Source organism: Humulus lupulus, chromosome 6 (assembly GCF_963169125.1).
Source record: "Humulus lupulus chromosome 6, drHumLupu1.1, whole genome shotgun sequence".
Lineage (NCBI taxonomy): Eukaryota > Viridiplantae > Streptophyta > Magnoliopsida > Rosales > Cannabaceae > Humulus > Humulus lupulus.
Window position 1 is genome coordinate 206956831 of NC_084798.1, and position 21512 is coordinate 206978342.

A 21512-nucleotide genomic window follows, 5' to 3' on the forward strand; every position below is an offset into this window, starting at 1 on the left:
CCGGAGCTACTACACCCTCCAGGAGGGAGGGCCACGACCTAAGATTGGTCCCGTACTCCTCAAAAAAGGCCGACCTAAAAGCTAAGGTATTATCTACAACTATAGTACCCCTAGGGCGGCTCATGTCAAAGCGTATCATGAGCTGGTCAACGCATTGGAGTAGGGTGACGTCACGGTCTGGGTCATTTTGGTGGCGATGAACGGTTTGGCTGGGGTTAAACCTAGCAAGCCGTAGGTCGGCAATGGCCCTATCTAAGTCCCTAAACAGATAAGGATTACCTTGGCTGGAGGGGCCGGCTGCTGCCCCGGACTGGGCCCTCTCCTCGTTTCCTCCTTGGGCGACCTCCAAAGCCCGCTTCCTCCACATGAGGGGCACCTCGTCCTCCTCGCCCGCGGCCTCCTCCTCGGGGATGGGCGCCATCTCGCGAGCAGGAGGGAGGATCCGCGGTCTCCTCAAAGCCAAAGTCTGGCCTGGAGAGATTAACTTGCATGCCAGCATTGTCTCGTCGGACACGAGCTGGCGATAATCCTTTTCACTTGGGGGAAGCCCCGCCAAGGTCTCGTATTGACCCCCAAGGGTCACGGACTTGGTCTTCCTCGCGAAAATAGCTGCATGAAAGTTTCTAAGTCAAGAATGAATTAAAAGAGGCCAATCAGCAATCGACTTACGAGCTGAGAGTACGAGGTATTTACGAGGACGATTGAAGTAGTGGCTTTCACAGTTGCGGAACCTCGTTGCGATAAAGAATTGGTCCTTATAGTCGTTGGGGTGGCTGGGCAGCTCGATGACGGCAGCGGAATTTGGAAAACGGGTCAGATAGTAGAACCCGTCGCCTCGCCCCCACTGCTCCGGGCTAGCCTTGAGGCAGAAAAAGTAGAGGATGCCCGCCGGCGTGGGGACCTCCCATTCCTGCTTAAGGAATAGATACTTCAACCCCGCTAATAAACGATATGAGTTAGGGGGGAGCTGGAAGGGAGCCAGCTTCACGTAATTTAAAAAATCCGCGAAGTACTGCTCCAATGGGAGGAAGGCCTTAGCCTTGAGGTGCTCGTCGCTCCAGGCAGCGTACTCCTCATCAAGCGGCCCATAGCTCCGCTCACCTTCAAGGGGAGGTCGGACATCCAGGGCGCCCCTCCCTATCTCGCTATTATGGGAAAGCATGATTTTGTTGACTTTCCCTTGGATGGTGACCTTTGAGGCGATCCTCTCGGCCTCGAAGAAGGCGTCGGGCCCAACCTCAACCTCCTTCTCCACGGTTGGACTGAAGTTAGGGATCGGGGAGTCCGGGACCACCTCCTTTCCTTTAGACTGCTGGGAAGACGAGCTGCCCACGCTCTTCTTGGGTGCGTTCTTCTTAGGTCCCATCTAATCGCCTAACGAACAAAGAAGAAAATTTAGAAAAGGTGACCTAAGTGTAAGAAAGAATCTAGCGCGAAGTGTTTCCTTTACACGAGCTGAAGTAATCTCAGCCCATGGCGAGTGAGACCACGTGGTTCTATGAACACGCGCCTGAGCTCCCAACGGGTCCCCAATTACTCGGAATCCGTGTGTCAGGAGGGTCAAAGTAAAAGTTTGCCTTGGAAGGAAAGTTTCAGAAGGCAACAGTAGGCAAAACCGCCTGGGAAGCGTGTCCCCTAAGCTACCCGATTTTTGCACCCTAAGAACTGGCTTCTCCAAACAAGCATAAAAAAATTTTACCCAGAAAATCACCCCAGAAAGTGTACCCTATGAGTCATGCTCCTAAATGGTTTTTCCTACGGTCGATGCCCCTAGGATAAAAACCTATGCCTAAAATACCAGCAAAAAAACAAGCAACCTACTGCATGCGAGTAAAGAGAAGGTTTACCTAAGCAACAGCGAAGGAAAACATATAAAACATGCACAAATGGAGGACTTACAGAAATCATTTGCTGTGGTGAGACTGAAAGGGTCGTCTGGGTTGAAATCCTATTGGGATCGTTGGTGCCGAAGTCTCGAAGGAGCTCTCGTGTATGAATTTCTAGAACGCTGGGAACAGTAACCGGAAGAAAGGAAGGATTTTTAGACTAGGAAGAAAGAAGAAGATGAGAAAATGAGAAAATTTTCAAATGAACAGATAGCCCATGCAAAAGGTGGCCAGCCCTTTTTTATACATAAAAGGCCAAAGAAGGAGGGTCATTGGATCGCCTTGATGTAGGATACGAGGATCACTACTCGAAAGACGAAACGATGGCCGAATATAGGCTAGGCCATTTAATGCGGTTCTCGGAAGACGGACCGTCACCAACCACGATGCTCCACGTATTCGACACCAGCGTAATGGGCGGAATGTGAAGAGTCCACAGAGAAGCCTAAAAGCCCCCATTGTGGCCCCAGGTGACGTCGTGTGCCACGAGCAGGGGATTGGGGGGCAGATGTACGCCCTAAATATCCACGGGCTATTAGCGAGCTGAGGAAAGGCATAGTTATATCAGCCACGTGGATGCACGTCCCCGGAGCTGCTGTTATCAAGTCCTACCTTTTTAGCTCGAGGTAAACAAAGGCTTAATGAGATTACTAAGGAGTCGAGTCAGAAGTATGGACACCACGAGCTGAGAGTACATCAAGCTCGAGGTGCGAGCTTAGGTTGACACCTCTGACTCCTTGTAAAGTCAACCACGCAATGTAAACGTGCATATATCAGATATCATGTGTCTGATCCATCCCTGAATTCTCGGACATGCAGCATAAACGTGCGTGTTCAGGCACCCACGACTGGGTTGGGCCGTGCGGCCCATTATCCCCCTTACCTATTGATTATACCACACTTCATTGTCAGGTTTTAGGAATTAATCATGAATGTCACAGAAGTGACATGATGGGTAAGAAGGACACGGGATGACCCCCCTTGCCAACCCCCAGGTGCCCTCTCCCTATAAATATGGAGACTCTGGGAGTTGCAAAGGGTTAGATTCTAATCTGTAAAGAAACACCCTGTAAAGAATATCATAAAGATATCAATAATAGTGGCTGGTGGACTAGAAGGATTTTAACCTTTGAACCACCTAAAAAAGTATTCGTGTTATCATTTTATTTAAAATCATTCATCTATTACGGTTCACCTTCAGCACTAATCCCGCTCTTTATTCTATTAATTATCTGTTGCCGAAGAACCGCGTCAACAAATACAAATAAATTCATTAATTACATAATATCCCATGATAATCAGGATTTATTATCATATTACAACAAATTCCCGAGGAATAAGGATTTTAAAACATTAGCCACATTCAAACTGGATTACCAACCTCGAACATACAACTTACACACTTTCGAGATCGACCCACTTCACGAGCTCGTCATGCTGATTAACCTCGTCCTTAGCCCTTGACTTAACCGAGCTCAACTATCGAAGATCAACCTCCTCGAGCTTGGAATGAAGGTTCAAATTGCATTAAGACTTTGGAGAAGATTCATCCTTTCTAGCTTGATGCCTAAACTCGAGCCTTCATAACTGGTGCTCGGTCGCCAATGAGAACACATCAGAAAATATGATAATTTATACAAGTGATGAACCCTTGCTTGCTATTTTCGAGCTTACACTTTACAAGTCTACATTTCAAGGTCATAAATTCTATTCTCGAAATTTGGGTGTAACAATAGTAGATTATATTATATGTTTAATATGATATTATTATAATAAGTGAGTTTAAGTTTAATTAAATTTTATTTAAGTTATAAAACGTATGATTTTATTATTTTTAAATAATTATCAATGTAAAATATCTCAAAAATATCATATTTTAATTTGTTTAATTATTTATTATTTTTAAATAATTATCATTATAAAATATCTCAAAAATATCCTAAATTATTTTATTTTATTATTTATTATTTTTAAATAATTATCATTATAAATATCTCAAAAATATCATATTTTATGTTTTTAATTAATTATTTGTTTGATTTTATTTAAGCTTAAGTGATATTTACAAACTACCGTTAAATAAAAGAATATTCTGTTAAATATAACAATATTCCGTTAAAGTTAATGTTATACCCATTTTCGGCAATTGTTATACCCATTTTTGGAGCATCACTACCCATCAGCCCAGATCATGCCTAGAGCCTAGTCAATTGTAACTTTGTATAATTCTTGGGCCAAGCCCAATAACTTAAGCTCACACTCAAATGTAACCCTAGCTCTTCAATATAAATAAGAGGAGAGGGGAGAGGAAAAATGGGGGGAAGAGGGGGTGACAATTTTTCACATAGAGAGTTTTCTCCATCTTCAATGGAGTCAAATAGCTAAAAGTTAAATACAAATGTAATCCATGGCTTGCAAGATCAATGACAGTGACTAAGTGGATGTAGGCCATCTTTTTGGGGCTGAACCACGATAAAACTCTCTCTATCCATTATTTCTGGGCACTAGACACATTTCTTATACTTTATTTAGCTCTAAAAAATCTTCTCAATGTTATTCTTTGGGTGTTAGACGAGTTAACGAAAAAAAAGATTCGACAGTTAACATTAAAAATATAAAAAAACCGTTAAAACCAAGAATTTTCGTTATCTACACATTTTTTATGTATATATATATAGACACACAATAAATGCACACACTACATATATATATAGGACATGGATGAGGTCACGCTGTGTGATTGGTCCTGCAAGAAATTTGAGACGTATAAATGTAATAGGAATGCATCTAACGGGTAATAATCATTTAACATATTTAATATATATTTTAATTTAAAAAAATAAAAAATTAGAGGGGCATTTAAGTGGAACCGATTTAGTAACCGGTTAAGGTGTCTTCTCTCACTCATTCCCTCTCATTCACTCTCTTCTCTCACTCATTCCCTCTCTTATTTTTAGAAACCCATTTCCGAGAAGAAAAAAAACCCACCTTCTCCGCTGCTGCGTGGGCACCTTCGGACCAAAATAATAAAGGTGAGTAACTTATGTTCTTCGATAATCATCATCATCATCATCATCATCATCATCATCAATGTCATGTTATTTTGTATCAATTTTTAATTTCTTCGATCATTATTAGTAAAGTATGTTAGTTTTCGTGAGTTATTGCCATTGTTAGGGCTTTTAAGTTCATCATATTATAAGAAATGATGTATTTAAGTTTTTGGGTTTGTTAATAAGATTAACTATCATTTTTTGTGAGTTTGGTTCCTCAAGCACCATTTGGAGTTCAAGTTTCATGGTTATTCCGAAAGGGGGTTAATAAAAAATACAGGTCAAGTAAAAATCTGTTAAGGTGAGATTTCAATTGCTTAATTTTGTCTTTGTTAAGTGATTTCATTTAGGTATTTCATGTCTCTGTTATGTGTGATCGGTGTGTCTTTATTTTATCCTTTCTTGAGTTTGAAAACAGAATGCATTGCATATGTTTGATAAATTGATTGAACTATCTCATATATAAATTGAATAGTATAGTAATGTTGGAACAGAATTTAGTAATTATCTTAGAAGCTATTAAACTTTTTTGCCTTGGTCTTATTGCCTGATAATGTTTAATGTTTCTTTGATTGAGAGTACATTGCTTATAATCTTCTACTGCATATATTATGACACAACTTATATTTGAGAAGGTAAAAATATCACTTAGTGTCAAATATTTAAACACTTATAGCGCAAGCCAATTCATGATTGTTTGTTTTATTTCTAGTTTTTGAAAGGAGAGCAAAATCACTACTATAAAAAGGGTCATTAATGACCTTTTTTGTTGGTGATGAAATATTTTTAATGCCCCTACAATGTTAGTCATTATAGAAGAAGACATTAAATGTGCATTTTTAATGACCAACAAAATTGGACATGACAAATTAAGAGCAAAATGCGTTTTTTTTTTTTTTTAATCTTTTTCAGTCTGATGACGCCCTTTGGGCGACCTTAAATGTGTACCTTTTTTTATTTTCAGTTTTAACTATTATTATTTTTTTATTCCGTATATATATATATATATATTTATATATATATATTGAAACCAGTTTATTTTTTGGTTATATATTCAAATTAGGTTTTTTTAAACAAATATACTCAAATCAGATTATATTAGGTACATTGCTAAAATAACGTTCTTATATATATTATTTATATATTTCATAATAATAATTAATTTTTTATTAATAAATAATATATATTTAATAATTACTTAAATTTAAATATTTCATTAAATAGAAAATATTTGTTAGCTAAATATTAATAAAAAAAATAGTAATTGCAAATATTTAGTCAAAATAACAAATATTGCACTATATTGCTAGATGTTGACACCTATAATAACAAAAAGAAAAAGTCTACTATTTTTTTCTTTTAAAAAAAAAATGCCGAGCTATATTCTTCCATATATTCAATAAAATGGGAAAGCTGATCTATTAAAAAAAAGCCTAGTGACCTAAATTTGATGATTTTGGATGAACAGTAGCATATCTTTGGCCCATTCTTCTTCGCATCTCATCAATTTTTTATTGTGAATATGATATTTTCTTGTTGAGCTGCAAAATAATAATAATATATATATTAATTAAAGTGACAAAATGTATAAGTTTGATATTAATAATATTTGATACATAGTTTACATACTGTTTCATTCAAATAGGTAGACCGATTGTCGGATTGAACCAAGTCTTTCATCATTCTCATTATGTAATATCCACATTCCTTGTTACTTGGTTGTTGTAGACACTAATAATTAAAATTTTAAGTAATTATACTAATAACTTGATAAATTTTGAATATTCAAAGTATAAACTATAAAATTAAAATTTGCAAAAACATACCAATGGATTTCGGTAATTCACTTCACTTAGGATTGATTGTATGTTAGCCCTGTAGTATTTGGCATAAGCACCAAGGATTGTTTCTCCAATTTGTGGACGATTGGACATTGGTGCATTAACTGAATCCAAAAAATGAATGCGATATGCATCAGGAGCCAATAGTACCAACATCCAATGGTCGCTTCATACGAACCATAAGATTAGATCAAGTACTATTTAGTAATATCAATATCATACTTATTAAATAATATAATATATAGTTACACTAACCCATGGTTCCAAGGAGTAATCATGAACTGTTTTTTTGAACATAACCTAGCGAATTGCTTAAACAAACGATCAACATGATCAATTTCTCAAGTTGTTCAAGTGTCTACGACATTAGGATTGACAAATAGAAACATATGCTGCTTGTGATGGTCTAAGAGCCATTTGTAGAGTGTCCTAACAAAAGTATATGAAAACATAATTAGCTAGACTTATTAGTCTAATAAATAAAGTTAAATAAACTAAATTTGTACAATGATACCTAATGTAGGAGACTATAATAGTTTGACCAATTTTTTCACCTCTGACGAACTCAAGTATGTCGTTCTTCAATATATACAAGCCTGACATATCCATAGCGAATACATCATAGTCAATACATGCATTTACACACTCACCGTCCAGCCACTTTGATACTATATTTTAAATCTCTCTCAAGTAAGGTCGTAACTGAAGCTCTTGTTGAACCTCTTGTGTCAGAGGTTCTTGTGGACGTCTTCAATGTTCTCTTCGTTGTTGGGCTTCAGGTCCTAATGATTGCTTTGATTTTCCTTTGGATCTTAAACCATCTTGTAAACATATAAATAATCAATTAATGAACTTATAAATAGTCAAATAAAAAATTAATAAATATAATATAAGCACGATAATACCTGTTCATCCCAATCAAAAAATATAACTAAATGTCTAGGCCATGCTATTGGGACATTAACAGCTTGAAAAACTGTAAAAGTCTCAATGTCAGGTTTGAGGTTAGGGAGTCTAGCCAGTTCCTTAAGAGCGTATTTGATCACCACGCAATAATTTGTCTCCTAGTGGTACATAGTGGAGATTAGTTTCCCCAGTCTAAAAAATGACTCCCAAGGCAACAATATTTTCAAGTGACCCAACAACTAAACGACATTTACATTCTTATAATACAAAATATACATGTTACACATATAAGTGATGATGTAATAGTAAGAAAAATTGATATTCTATATCTAAACAATTATTACCAGTATAAAATGCGTTTCATAGCAAGGTGGTTCTTGTAGAGGTGGGTCAGGTACATAAAAGTCCACTCCTGCTACCCCATCCATAGGAGGTTGTGTAGGTGGGTTTGATACGTTAAAGTCCCCTCTTGCTACCTCGTGAGTAGTAGATTGTGGTGGGTCTGGTACGTAAGTCCCCTCAAATGGTACTCTCGATGAATTCGAACAAGATCCATGCCAACTTTGTTGGGCTTTGTTGGCTTCAATCAACTTGTTAATAAGTTCTTCTTGTTTACGATATCGTTCATCCATTTCATGATATTTTTCTTCTTGTTGACAATTAAGGCGTTCTTTTTGATCGCGAAGACGTTGCTCGAAATCATCTTTTTGGTTCTCTTTCGTTTTCCTTGACATTGGCCTCAGAGTGTCAAAGAATTGTGTGGGAGTCACACCTAGACCTAAACCACGAACACGCCCTCGAGCCTCAGGGGTGCCCAACGCCATTGTCAGCACACCATTGAGGCCGTTAGGCTCCCATTTACCTTCTTTTGGAGCTGTCGGTAATGATCCTGTGAAATGAGATACATTAGTTAATAATATTCGTCATTTATCAATGAGTATTAATATTGACAATCACGAAATATATAATTATACACTTACAATTCTCTTTTGTATCTCTGTTGCACCCCCAACAAGCTCTCCTTTCTTGTTCTTCCTAGCTAATGCCCACAAATCAGCCCTATCTAATTCAAACGCTTGGTTCCCAAGAACCTCTTGAGCACGCCGATATCCTCCTCTAGAGAGTTTGTGGTTGTATTCATTCTTTGCTCGTAAAGCTTGCATCTTCTCTCTTATAATTTTCCAATCATTACTCAATCTCTTATTAACAAAATCAAGCCAAACTTTTAGGGAGATAATAGACCCATATCCTCTAGGTCTTCGAGGAGGGAACTCATTTGGAAATTTTTCCATTTGGTTGACAATGAATCTTTTGGTTAGATAAGTTCTCCAACTTCTAAATCGCCTAGCTGCTTTAGACAACAATCATTTTTTGTGTGTAAGGTCTAACCCAAATGTTTCCTGCAAGTTTAAAATGTAAAACATATTATAAAAATTTTACTTGTCACTTCTGGATTTCCATAATAATATACACCAATCTTCCAAAGTCATGAGCTTATAAGTTAAATTAGTACATAAAACTAAGAAGTAACTGAAAGCTGAATAAGATAATAATGAATAAAGGTATAAGAATATATGGCTTGTAAGTGGGAAACAAACATAACCAAACAAACTCAGCATAATAAAGTTAAATAATTATATATATATTTATATTGATTTGGCTGGCAGCTGTCACTTTAAAACTCATAAACTATTTTAATTTATGTGCATGTGCTGATTAAATATATGTGCATGGTCTAATTCTTGTTTTCATGCTCTAAAAAAATATTAAGGGAAAAAACAGTAAAGATATTAAACGTATATATGCAATGAGTATAACTTTGTATTTGTTGATTCTTCACTTGAAAGTTTCTATCTACTCTTAAAAACAAAAAAATCTAGTAGTTTACGTACCTTTGTTATCTCCCATATTTGTCTTTTCTTTTCTTTTCTTGAGGTACTGCTGCCCATTCAAGGATCATATGAAAACATCTGTGATTAAAAAATGAAATAAATGAAGTAATAAACAAACAAATAATAATGCTCTTCAAACAAGAACTTATAAATGTCACAACAAACCCATACTTCAAATCTTATAAATCAATCCATAAACCTTCTCCATTTTCACGACAATAAGAACTGTCATCATCAATTTGATCATCATTTTCAGGTAAAGAATATGTGACATGTTGTCCTACAAGAGGTATATCGTGCAAATCACCGTCATTACTATTCCAATTTCTTGATTGTGTTGTGAGCATGACAAACCACTGTTTATTTGCTAGATCATCCACATAAAATACTTATGTGGCTTGTGTAGCTATTATGAATCGATCAGTTTTGTGCCCTAATCGATTTAGATTTACTAATGTGAAATATAAATCTTCTTATTTGATTCCACTGTCACTCTGCACCCAATCACAAAAGAAAACAGGTACTTGAGTTTTGATATAGTCTAACTCCAATATTTCTGTAATTACACCATAAAAAGACATCACATTCAATAGGATTTTGGTCTTTCAATGTAGATACTTGGAAAGTTGTAGCAACAAGACTAACACCACTATTTTGTGTGTTTCTATTTTTCTCACACTCCATAGTAGTAAACTTAGTACCGTTCACCTTATATGATGAAAATTTAGTGACATTAAGAGAAGGACCTCGACAAATCCACTTAATAATGTCTGACACATTATTTGATGGGTTTCTCAAATCATTCACAACCTATTGAAAAAAAAAACAGTTATCAAAATAACATACAAAACAAACAAACATTAGACTAAACTCAAGAAATATTGAAAAAAAAATACCTTCTGCTCTAGCCAACTACTAAAAGTACGATAATGTTCGTCCTGTAACCATTTTTTGTTATTAGACGTAGATGGAAATTTTTTCTTGTTCAGGTTGAAATGTTGTCTAAACAAAAATTTACGTGTTATTAGTAAGATAATTGTGATATCTTATGACATACACAATACATGCATTGTATGAAGATAAACTTACTCAATGTAAGATTGAATTTCATTAGTATTCTATAACACAAGACGATGTGTTTCATTTAGTTCATCTCGCGTAACTGTGCATACAACACTATCTCGATGACTCTAAATGTCAACATTAATTACTTCATTAAGCCTAATTCTTTGTACACCAGACGTGTTTCAAAACAAAATTCAATTGCCTCTTCAACAATATAACATTCAACGATGCACCCTTCGAGCCAACTTCTATTCCTAACACATCCTTTAAGAATCTTCATATATCTCTCAAATGGATACATCCATTTGAAGTAAACTGGACCACAAAATCGTACCTCTCTAACTAAGTGGACAGTGAGATGAATCATTATATCAAAAAAGGCAGGTGGGAAGAATTGCTCCAGTTTACACAAAATATAAGCAATTTCATGTTGTAGCTTGTCTAGCGTATACACATCAACCTCCTTGGAACAAAGTGACTTGAAAAACAAACACAACCTTGTGATTATCTCTCGAACGTTTTTGGGTAAAACTGATCGAATAGCTATTGGTAGTATATGTTGCATTAGGATATGACAATTATGAGATTTCATGCCAATCAAAGTACAAGTTTTCATGTCTACCAACGACCTTATATTTGAACAATATCTGTCAGGGACTTTTATATTGAACAAACAATCATAAACTTCCATTTTTTTCATCTTTAGTCAATGTGTAACAAGCAGGTGGCAAAAATATCCGACCATTGCCTAGCTTTGGAGCTAATTCATTACGTATATTCATTGTGGTCAAGTCTTCTCTCGCCTTAATTCCATCCTTACTTTTTTCAGGAATATTCAACAAAATTCCAATCAAAGTATCACATATATTTTTCTCTACGCGCATGACATTTAAATTATGACACACAAGTAAAAGTTCCCAATATTCAAGCTCGAAAAATATCAACTTCTTTTGTAACAACTTTTTGGTTCCTCAACAACCTTCGCATTTCCATGACCCTCCCCAAACTCTTGTTCGCCATTAAATGCCTTGTGACGCCCTAAACTCCAGGGACCGTTACGGTGTGCCTTGTAAACAGTGCTAAACTCGCTACTCGAGTCATTTGGCCAAAATCGTGTAACTAAGTATGATTAGCAGTTTAGAGATTAAAAATTTTGGTTAAGATGTAACGTTTCATTAGAACGTTTATTATATACTTTAGGATCCAAAAATATAATTTAAAGGTCTATTACAAGAAAATATTTACAACTAGCCGACCTAGGCGGCAGGGTTTAACCCTAGTTTCTCTTCAAACCTCGACTGTGGTGGTCGAGCAGCTGCATATGTACACATCACCACCTAAGCTCTCCAACTCAAGGATAGTCCAGCTTTCTTTTGCCTTTACCTGCACCACATGGCACCCGTGAGCCGAAGCCCAGCAAGAAAACTCAATATGCTCATGAACCGTAATAACATGTCATCAAATCATAAGTCACACGCCTAGCAGATATAGCCCTAGTCAAGCAGGCAAACAAATCCACGTAATGATGGGTATCCAGGATAAGGAATCTTGCCCTCCTAATGAGATGACTATCAAGTTAATCACAATAAGATAAGTAAATTATCACTGGTGGTTCCGGTAACCATACCAGGCTGATAGCCCTGAATAGAAGAGTGACAGTAGTACAAGTCACTAAAGTGGGTTCCGTTCCCTTTATAAATAAGTGATCATTTCACTAGCTTAAACAGGATAGGCGCATGATGATTAGTCACCAACATAACATTCCTCATGACCCTAGAGTCATAACTATGGAACATTGTTCCCTAGCCATGTGACAAGCAGTCACCTAGGCCTTAGGCCCTGGCTCTGAGTAACTAGTCCTAGACTAGCCAAGCGCTTATAATTTTCATCGACCTTCGGGTCGGTCCAGCATTAATACCGCATATGAGTCATTCAACGCTGATATCGATTAGATCTAATCTTCATTCGGCCCTGCATTATCAATGCTTATGTCGTTTCTGACTCTCAGGTCAGTGATACGCGACTAGTGCCGATTCCGAACAGTTGGTGCCACACACAAGCAAGCAATGCTACCAAGCATATATCATACGTCAAATATTCAAATATAGGCATTCAGCATGCTTACTTAACAACTGCTAGCACAATTAGGACCATGCATAAACACAGAGGCTCAAGCTCTGAACAATCTCATATTCAATACTCAACGCATGCCCTAATCACATGTTTCTCGTGCAACACATGTATCATATTTAATCACTTGACATGCCTCAATTATAACCATGCATGTCACATTTAAGCATCCAACATGCATCAAGAATAACCATGCATGTCACATATACACAAGGTGCAATTTTCTTACCTCTGATTCAAGCGAGAATTAAAATAAGAACGACCCTTGAGAACGATCAACCTTTAAGCCTTTAGCGGTTACCTAGTCATAACCAAATATGAGACACCATCAATAAAATGAACACCAAAGGTTCCCAAACCAAGATCTAGCCTCCGGGACATCAATCCCCACTAATCCGGGTAGTAGGAACAATCCCGAGGCCTAAAACCAAGTTCCCGGGGCCAAAACACTCAATCAGCCTCAAACCTGTCCAAAGGCTGCAGCCTTAACCCCTTGGGCCGCAGCCCCCAGCCACTCCAGGAGCAAGGGTTGCGGCACCCAACAAGGCAAAACTTGTTCCACCAGCTTCTTCGAGCTAGGGCCGCAGCGCCCAAGAACAGGGCCGCGGCCCCCAACCCAGAACCAACCATAAACTCGGTTTCCATCATCCCAAACACCCCAAAAACATACCTAAACACTTTCAAATCATCAAATCAAAGTTCCCAAGCTTCCCAATGATCTAAAATCATCAAATCCCGAGGCTCAAACGAACCAAAAACTCAACGATTCACAAAGTCCAATTCTAAGCTTAAAAACTTTAAAAACTCAAAGCTTAAAACTTGAATTACCTCCAATTGAGTTGTTTCCAACTAAATCTTTTGGCTAATAAGCTTCTAATCTTCCCTAGGAACGCTATACCTCGATCCTCACTTGATTCCGACTCCTAGAACTCGAGATTTCTTCGAAAATGCTTTAAACGGTAAAATGAACTATCGGGAAGAGAGAGAGAGATTTTCTAACGTACGGTTCTATCTGACAAGCTACTTAAAGCTTAAGTAACCGCAAATAAAACATAGTGCTCGGGGTCCCAAAAACACCCCCGAGGACATTATAGTCAAAACTCCCGAAATTTCCTCCTGATCTCAATAACTCTCAATTTATCATCAAATAACATCATCATAACTCAATATCCCAATAAAAGACCCCCGTTATGACAAAACTGCTAATCAATAATATAAGATCGTCTCATATCAAATAGCTCGAATATATCTCCATAATAATGGGATCTCATTCACAAATCACAATATGCACCCACATATACAAATATGGCATCAACAGGCCAAATTACCAAAACACCCTAATAACCAAATGTGGACCCACATGCATGCATATAACATCATATTATAATATAATTCACATAAACATGCATATTACCATTTAATAACATAATAAATCAATTATGGTCATCCCGACCTCCTAATCAATGTCTTAATCATTATTAGGAAATTTAGGGCATTACATGCCTTCTTCCAAGTTTGAAGTATATAACAAACTTTACAGGCATGTTTCAAATACTGAGAGCATGTTTCTTCTTCACAAATGGGACAAGCTTTATAGCATTTCACACTAAAACCTAATAAATTTCCATAAGCGGGAGAGTCATTGATTGTCCACAACAATGCCGTTCTAAGGCTAAACTCTTCTTGCTTGTATGCATCGTATACCCTATCCCCTTCATTCCACAAAGTTTTTAAGTCATGAATAAGAGGAGTTAGATAGATGTCAATGTCATTCCCTGGTAGTTTAGGTCCCGATATCAACAAAGTCAATAAGGTAAACTTCCTCTTCATACACAATCATGGGGGCAGATTGTATATAACAAGCATGACTGGCCAAAAACTTTACTTACTACTAAAGTTATTATGCAGATTTATTCCGTCAATAGAAAGACCTAGACGAAGATTCCGAGATTCATCGCCAAAAGAAGACCACTTCAGATCAACTCTTTTCCAAGCTATACTATCAGCTGGATGTCTTAATTTACCATCATTCACTCTCTCATTTGCATGCCATGACAAACTCTTAGCAAGTTCAGCATTTCTAAATAACCAAATGAAACGGGGTATAGGTAGAAGATACCACAAAACCTTGGCGGGTAATCCTTCCTTAACATCCTCACCATTCCTTTTCTTTTTCCATAGTGACTCACCACAAGTAGGACACGATTCTGTAGCAGAAAACCTATTTCGGTATAGTATGCAATCATTAGGGCATACATGGATTTTTTCATACTCCATGCCTGACGAACATATTGTTTTTTTGGCCTCATAAAATGACATTGGCATCTCATTACATTCAGGCAACAATTCTTTCAAAAAACTAAGTAAATTTTTCAAACTTCGATCACTCCATCCATGTTTTGCCTTCAAATTAAACAACCTTAGAAGCATCGATAACTTTGTAAATCTTTTACAATCAGGGTAAATCAGTTTCTTAGCATCACTAAGTAGTGTCTCAAACTTTTTTGGGTCTACTATTGATCCATAATGTGCATCATCAATCATTTCATCCAATGGATCCCAATTCACTTCATCTCTATTCCTCCTAACTTTACTAATCCTACTAGGGGGATCTGGTATATTAGGGGGTTTCTCCCCATGACTATACCATATCTTATGACTAGTGACAATCCCATTAAAGAATAAGTGTTCTTTGATCTTATTAAAACTCAAATTTGTTACATTAAAACACTTTAGACATGGAGAGCAAGTAAAGTTTAGGTCTCTCCCATTCTCCAAACAAAACCTTAAGAAAAAATCGACCCCGTTCTTGTACTCCTCAGATAACCTATTCGCTGACATCCATTTTTTTTATCCATATCTTCTCTTTTATACAAATTAAAAAAGGATAAATAAATAAGCATATTAGCTTATTAAATAAATAAGCATGCTAGCTTATTTTTTAAAATACGGTAATTAATTTACAGAAAATCAGGCAGCGCTTCCCCTATATTATTAACCTAACCATTTGTTAATTTATATCAAACAAATCAATCAAGCACATGTAAGAAGATAAAACAAAATTAAAAAGAAAAAAAAAAGCAACATTTTTCCTATAATACTGACCAAGCCATCAATAAAAAATAATTCAAACAATAAATTTTTTCTTTATATCTCCCAGCAGACAAACAAGCCTAGAACCTACTTCACTAAGACACACAAGTTCTCAACCTTCTGTTATCACCGCAACACACAATTTCTCAAAACCTACTTCACTACGGATGACTATCTAAGATATTCAAATTCTTCTAACATTTGCATAATATTAATAAAAGAATTACAAAAAATATTCATATGTACCTCCTTCAATTTAAAAGGTGATCAAGCTAGCTAATTAATTTTCCAACGCTCAATCCTTGTTAATTGGATCTACAACCCGAAGAATGTAATCAATACCTATAAGATTAATATAAAATAAAAATTAAAGAAAACCATAATGTTTCTTATTAAAGTTTTGGACATCTTAGTCAGTGTTATATATCTAAAGTCACTAACCAAAATAATAATTTCTAATGTCACAAGTAAATGTTGTGACTTGGGAAAAATATTTGTATACTAATAACCTTAAATATTGTAATGAAGATATATATATACATTATATATATATACATTATATCATAGAAAGTGGGAGAATTGAGATTTTCAGAACCTCTAAACTCTATTGTTGTAATATGTCAGTCTGTTGTGTCGAAGTCTTAAATGCCATTAGTTGGTTACTTTTGTTAGTTTTCTATTAAATGACCAACTTGTTTAGTTGTTACAGTTCAGGATATTATAGTACTATAAATAAATAAGATCCTATGCATTGTTTTAGAACTAGACTTGTAATAATAAACATAAGATTGGAATAATACTTGACACACACACACACCTGATCTCCTCTTCTTCTATATAGCTACAATAGATGCTCCAAAGATCAAACCCAATTAAAACTATCTAAGAATTTGTTTTGAGTTCGATTGATCTGCAATCAAGAGGCAACATATATATAATATTAGAAATTATTCAAAATATATAAAACCCTTTATAAATAAGATTTAAAGTACCTGACATATAACATAGATTGCTGCATGCCCAGAAATCAGGATCAATAAAAAACCACAGCTTAATTATTAATTGATGAAAGAAACAGAACTAGACTTTGTTCTAGTTATGGGTGATAGAAAAAAACGATAACAAATCATGAAGAACAAGAGAACGAATGCAACTGCCAAGCACAAATGAAACAAAAAAAATTATCTCAACAATATGCCTTAGTTGACTCTCTTCTCTCTAAACATATACAATTCATACCAGTTTTAACTATTCTCTCCTATTTTCCATGTATATTCTTAAATTAATTCATTAACAATTTCTTATCAACTATTCAAACCTCATTTCATCATATATATATAGTCAACTTAGTTACTATTATTCTTTACTAGACATTTGAACAAACACTTAGATGTCATTTTAATTTAGTTATACATACTTGCAATTCACACAGACAATAAATGAACAAAAATGAATAGATGAGCTTAGAATCTCAATTATCAATGAATACTTACCTAATAAGCAAAACCAATATGCATAGCATTATATCGATAATATAATTATTATCCCCACCTTTAAAACGCGAAGCCAATTAATGGACTAATCAATCACTTGGCCCCAATAGTTTCTATTTCTATTTCTATGAATTCAAATTGCAAAAAAAAAAAAAAAAAAACAAATCGCCGCATTCTTCCAAAAAAAAACACAAAATTTAGTTATTTAGCTCCATTATGACATTTCAAACTTTTCATCTAAACCCAAAATGACCCGTTTTCAACTTCAAAATTTTCAAATGTTTAAATTTGTGTACGATCAAATTAAGAGAAAAGAATAGTCTTTTGTGTGTGTGTGGAATGTGATAATAGAAAGTGGTACCAAAGGGGGAGCTGTAGGCGGAGCTCATGGCGAGAGGGCAACGGTTGGTGGCGGAGCTGTAACCGGAGAAGAGAAAAAGGAAATACATAAGAATTATAATACCCAAACCATGGTGTTAGTTTACTATATAATCATTTTATATATAATTATAATTAACGGAAGAAAAAAAACAAAAACATTAATTCATAAGAATAATATATATATTAAAAACAAAACCCAACCTCATTTATCTGAATTTTTCTTTTACATTGCTAGAAACAATGAAAACCCAAAAAGAAAACCAAGGTGAGAGTGAGAGTGAGAATGAGCGCAGTGTTTTACCTTCAAACCAAGACAGAGAGAAAGAACAATGGTGACCAGAACACTGATAGTGGCAAGAGGTATCTATGGAGATTTCAAAGCTAGCAAAATAGTTTCTATGGGAACAAAGGGCGGAGTAGCAGGAAACGGAGGAGGGGAAAGAAGAAAAATTTCAGAAAATAGGAGGGGAAAAAGGGCGGGCTCGGTGGTTTACTTTTAGGGAAAATTCATGTCGCCCCACGACATGCTTGGCCTAATTTTTTTTTAAAAAAAAAAACTACACAGAAATGTAAAAAATAAAATTAAAAATTAAAAAATTATATATAATGACCCACGTTGCATTATAACTCTTGTAAAGTAGGACATGATATATAATATTTCATGACCCTCGTTAAAGGACATGAAATATGCTCTACAAAATTTCATGACCTTCACCATAAGTGTGTAGGTCATTAAAAAGAGACATTAAATAGTTAGATTGTTGTAGTGAATGTTGAATACCACGCCACTCATTCATATAAAAAAATAATAATTAATTTTGATGTCCTTATTGCCCTCTAAGCTTAGCTTGGAGTGGAAATGGGAAGAGAATCATGTATGACATAAAAATTTGGGGATGCAATAAGCTTCCTTCTTTATATCTTAAAACTTGTGAGGCTAGACTTGAAAAGCTCCCTTGGATTTCATTAAAGGTCATAAGATTTTATCTAGAGGCAGCTCAACTGGTGGTCCTGTAAGGATGTGTTGAATCGATGTTGAATTGAATACACTAGAGTCAGAGTCATTAAATTATCATATATTATATTGATTATTAATTCATTTCAAGTTTTGGTGCTTTTCTTTCTTGTAGTTTAGATTTTTTATGATGTCCTCACCACTTGTTATAGTGGTGGTTCTTGGTTTAGGTAGTATATTTAAAGAAAAATAATACTAAACTACAAATACAAAAACCAATCGAATCTTATGAGAGTGACTTAGTAATCGACTTGTCTCCCAATCTAATCTCAACTTTTCTAAGTTTTATTCTAAAATATTAATTAGAAATTAGTGGAAGCAATCTTTTTGGAATAGATATATTTGTTTATATAATAATATTGTATTGAGCATGATTGAAGAGTTTAAAATCATTTCTTAATTAAAGTGTGTTTTAAATAATAGCACTTCACTTGATAAACCAACTATACCATATCATATCACTGACTATAACATATCATTGACATTACGTGGGTTATGAAAACTATAAATAAAGTGTAGCATGAGAAAAAGTGATGTATAGTATAGATATGGTTTATGTGCATTTTAGTGGATAAATAATTACTTATGGTCAGAGTATATTGCTTAATTAAGTTCAAATTATCTTTGGTTGAGGTTGCATTGCTTAAAAACATAGTAAATTGCCAAAGAGAATGCTCCTCCTTCCTAAACCTTGCTTCGCGGGCTGCGTCCCTGTGAATATCTTGTAATAGTCTTTGTGTTTGATTTTTTACTTTTTATGCCCCCGGGGCCAAGACAATCCTATAGCTCGTGATTTTACGAGCTATTTTCGAGCTCAGACTTATGATATTTGAGATACCATTTTTGCCTTTATCTTAATATATTTGCTTTACATTTCTTGGGTCGAAATATTTTGCGCATTTTATATTAAAGTGTCATGTATGCATGTTTGTTCATTCAAACATATGGTGGATTTAAGCTCGAGGTTCAATGCATTCATGCACAGTTTGCTCGAAATATCTGTATCCGATCTCGTTATTTGTCAAGGTCGGAGATTACTTTTACCATGCACCCGAAAGTACTTATATAGTGTGTAATGAAAATGGTTTAGTTATATCTTAATTTTTTAGTTACTTTTTCTCGTCCTCGGGTAGCTCCCCGAGGTTATGAGGTCGAAACTATCGTTTTGCAAGATACTCCAGCCTCGATCTCGACTTAACGCGAAATGGGTTTATGTTCCAACTTACTGTCGATTAGTTTTAGCTGGTTTGTTCCAAACCTATTAAGGTCGTGTTTGGTTTGTAATCCATACACTTATATTTTTAATCTAGTTCGCATATTTGGTTACATCCAACATTTTTATCTTTTGATAATTTGGTTATGTCCAAACTTTCTTAGCTCGCGCATTTGGTTACGTCCAAACACTTATGTGTTTTTGATAGTTTGGTTATATCCAAACTATCTTAGCTCGCGCATTTGGTTATATCCAAACACTTATATGTTTTTGATAGTTTGGTCATATCCGAACTATCTTAGCTCGTGCATTTGGTTATATCCAAACACTTATATGTTTTTCGTATATGCTATTTTTTTTTTCAAGCTGATGATATATGTACCACTAATGCCCCTTAATATCCTATGAGTGTGACCATAGGTTATTTAATTAAGAGAGATTGCAAAAAATACAAAATATTAGAACGAAATCAAACTTTATTCGAATAATTCAATAATAGGAAAATAGTACAGACAAATAAGCATGGTTATAGGCGACATCATTCCTACACTATTGATAGTAAGGTCGTAGATGTTCACCATTCCATGCTCGTGGTACCAAACTTCCATTCAATCTTGCCAACTTGTATACGCCGGGTCGGATGACTGATTCGATCTGATAAGGTCCTTCGCAATTTGGCCCGAGCACGCCAGCTGCTGGATCCTGTGTCGCCAAGAATACACGCCTCAGCACCAAATCTCCTACGCTGAATTTTCTATCTCGAACTCTTTTATTGAAATACTGGGTAGCTCGCTGTTGGTATGCAGCATTTTTTAGCTGAGCTTCGTTCCTTCTTTCTTCAATCAGGTCCAGACTTACTTCGTGTTAGGATTGGTTCGAGGCTTGGTCATAAGCGAGGGCACGAATTGTGGGAATTTCGACCTCGATTGGCAACATAGCCTCACAACCGTATGCCAGAGAAAATGGGGTATGTCCTGTTGAAGTACGGGTCGTGGTTCTATATTCCCATAGAACTTGGGGCAATTCTTCGGGCCATTTCCCTTTAGCTTCTTCCAACTTTTTCTTTAGCGAACACTTTAGGGTTTTATTCACACCTTCGACCTGGCCATTCGCTTGGGGATGGGCCACAGACGAAAAGCTCTTTATTATCCCATTGTTTTCGCAAAAATTGGTGAACAGATCGCTGTCGAATTGAGTACCATTATCGGACACAATCTTCCTTGGCATCCCATATCGGCATATGATGTTCTTTACTATGAAGTCTAGGACTTTCTTCGAGGTGTTGGTCGCCAAAGGTTCGGCTTCGGTCCACTTCGTGAAGCAATCTACGGCGACTACTGCGTATTTCACTCCGCCTTTGCCAGTAGGCAATAAGCCTATGAGGTCGATTCCCCAAACCGCAAATGGCCATTGGGAGGTCATCATAGTTAGCTCGGAGGGTGGAGCTTGAGGGATTGTGGTGAACCGTTGGCACTTGTCACACTTCTTGACGTAGTCGAACGAATCTGCTTTGATGGTAGGCCAGAGTAGCGGCATGGAATATC

General features: G+C 36.0%; 1 long non-coding RNA gene across 2 annotated transcripts; it reads right to left on the bottom strand.

The window, feature by feature from the left end:
• Positions 1 to 7046: 7046 nt before the first annotated feature.
• On the bottom strand, positions 7047 to 18292 carry LOC133783046 (uncharacterized). Of its 2 annotated transcripts, XR_009870750.1 has the most exons (8): positions 18042 to 18292; positions 17721 to 17776; positions 16684 to 16776; positions 16113 to 16208; positions 9579 to 9656; positions 8667 to 9086; positions 8031 to 8575; positions 7047 to 7601 (listed from the first exon to the last, which is right to left on the bottom strand). It is a non-coding gene; the product is annotated as an uncharacterized LOC133783046 (long non-coding RNA). The 2 variants fall into 2 exon arrangements; XR_009870751.1 differs by lacking the exon at positions 7047 to 7601 and having other exon boundaries at positions 7709 to 8575.
• Positions 18293 to 21512: the final 3220 nt, after the last annotated feature.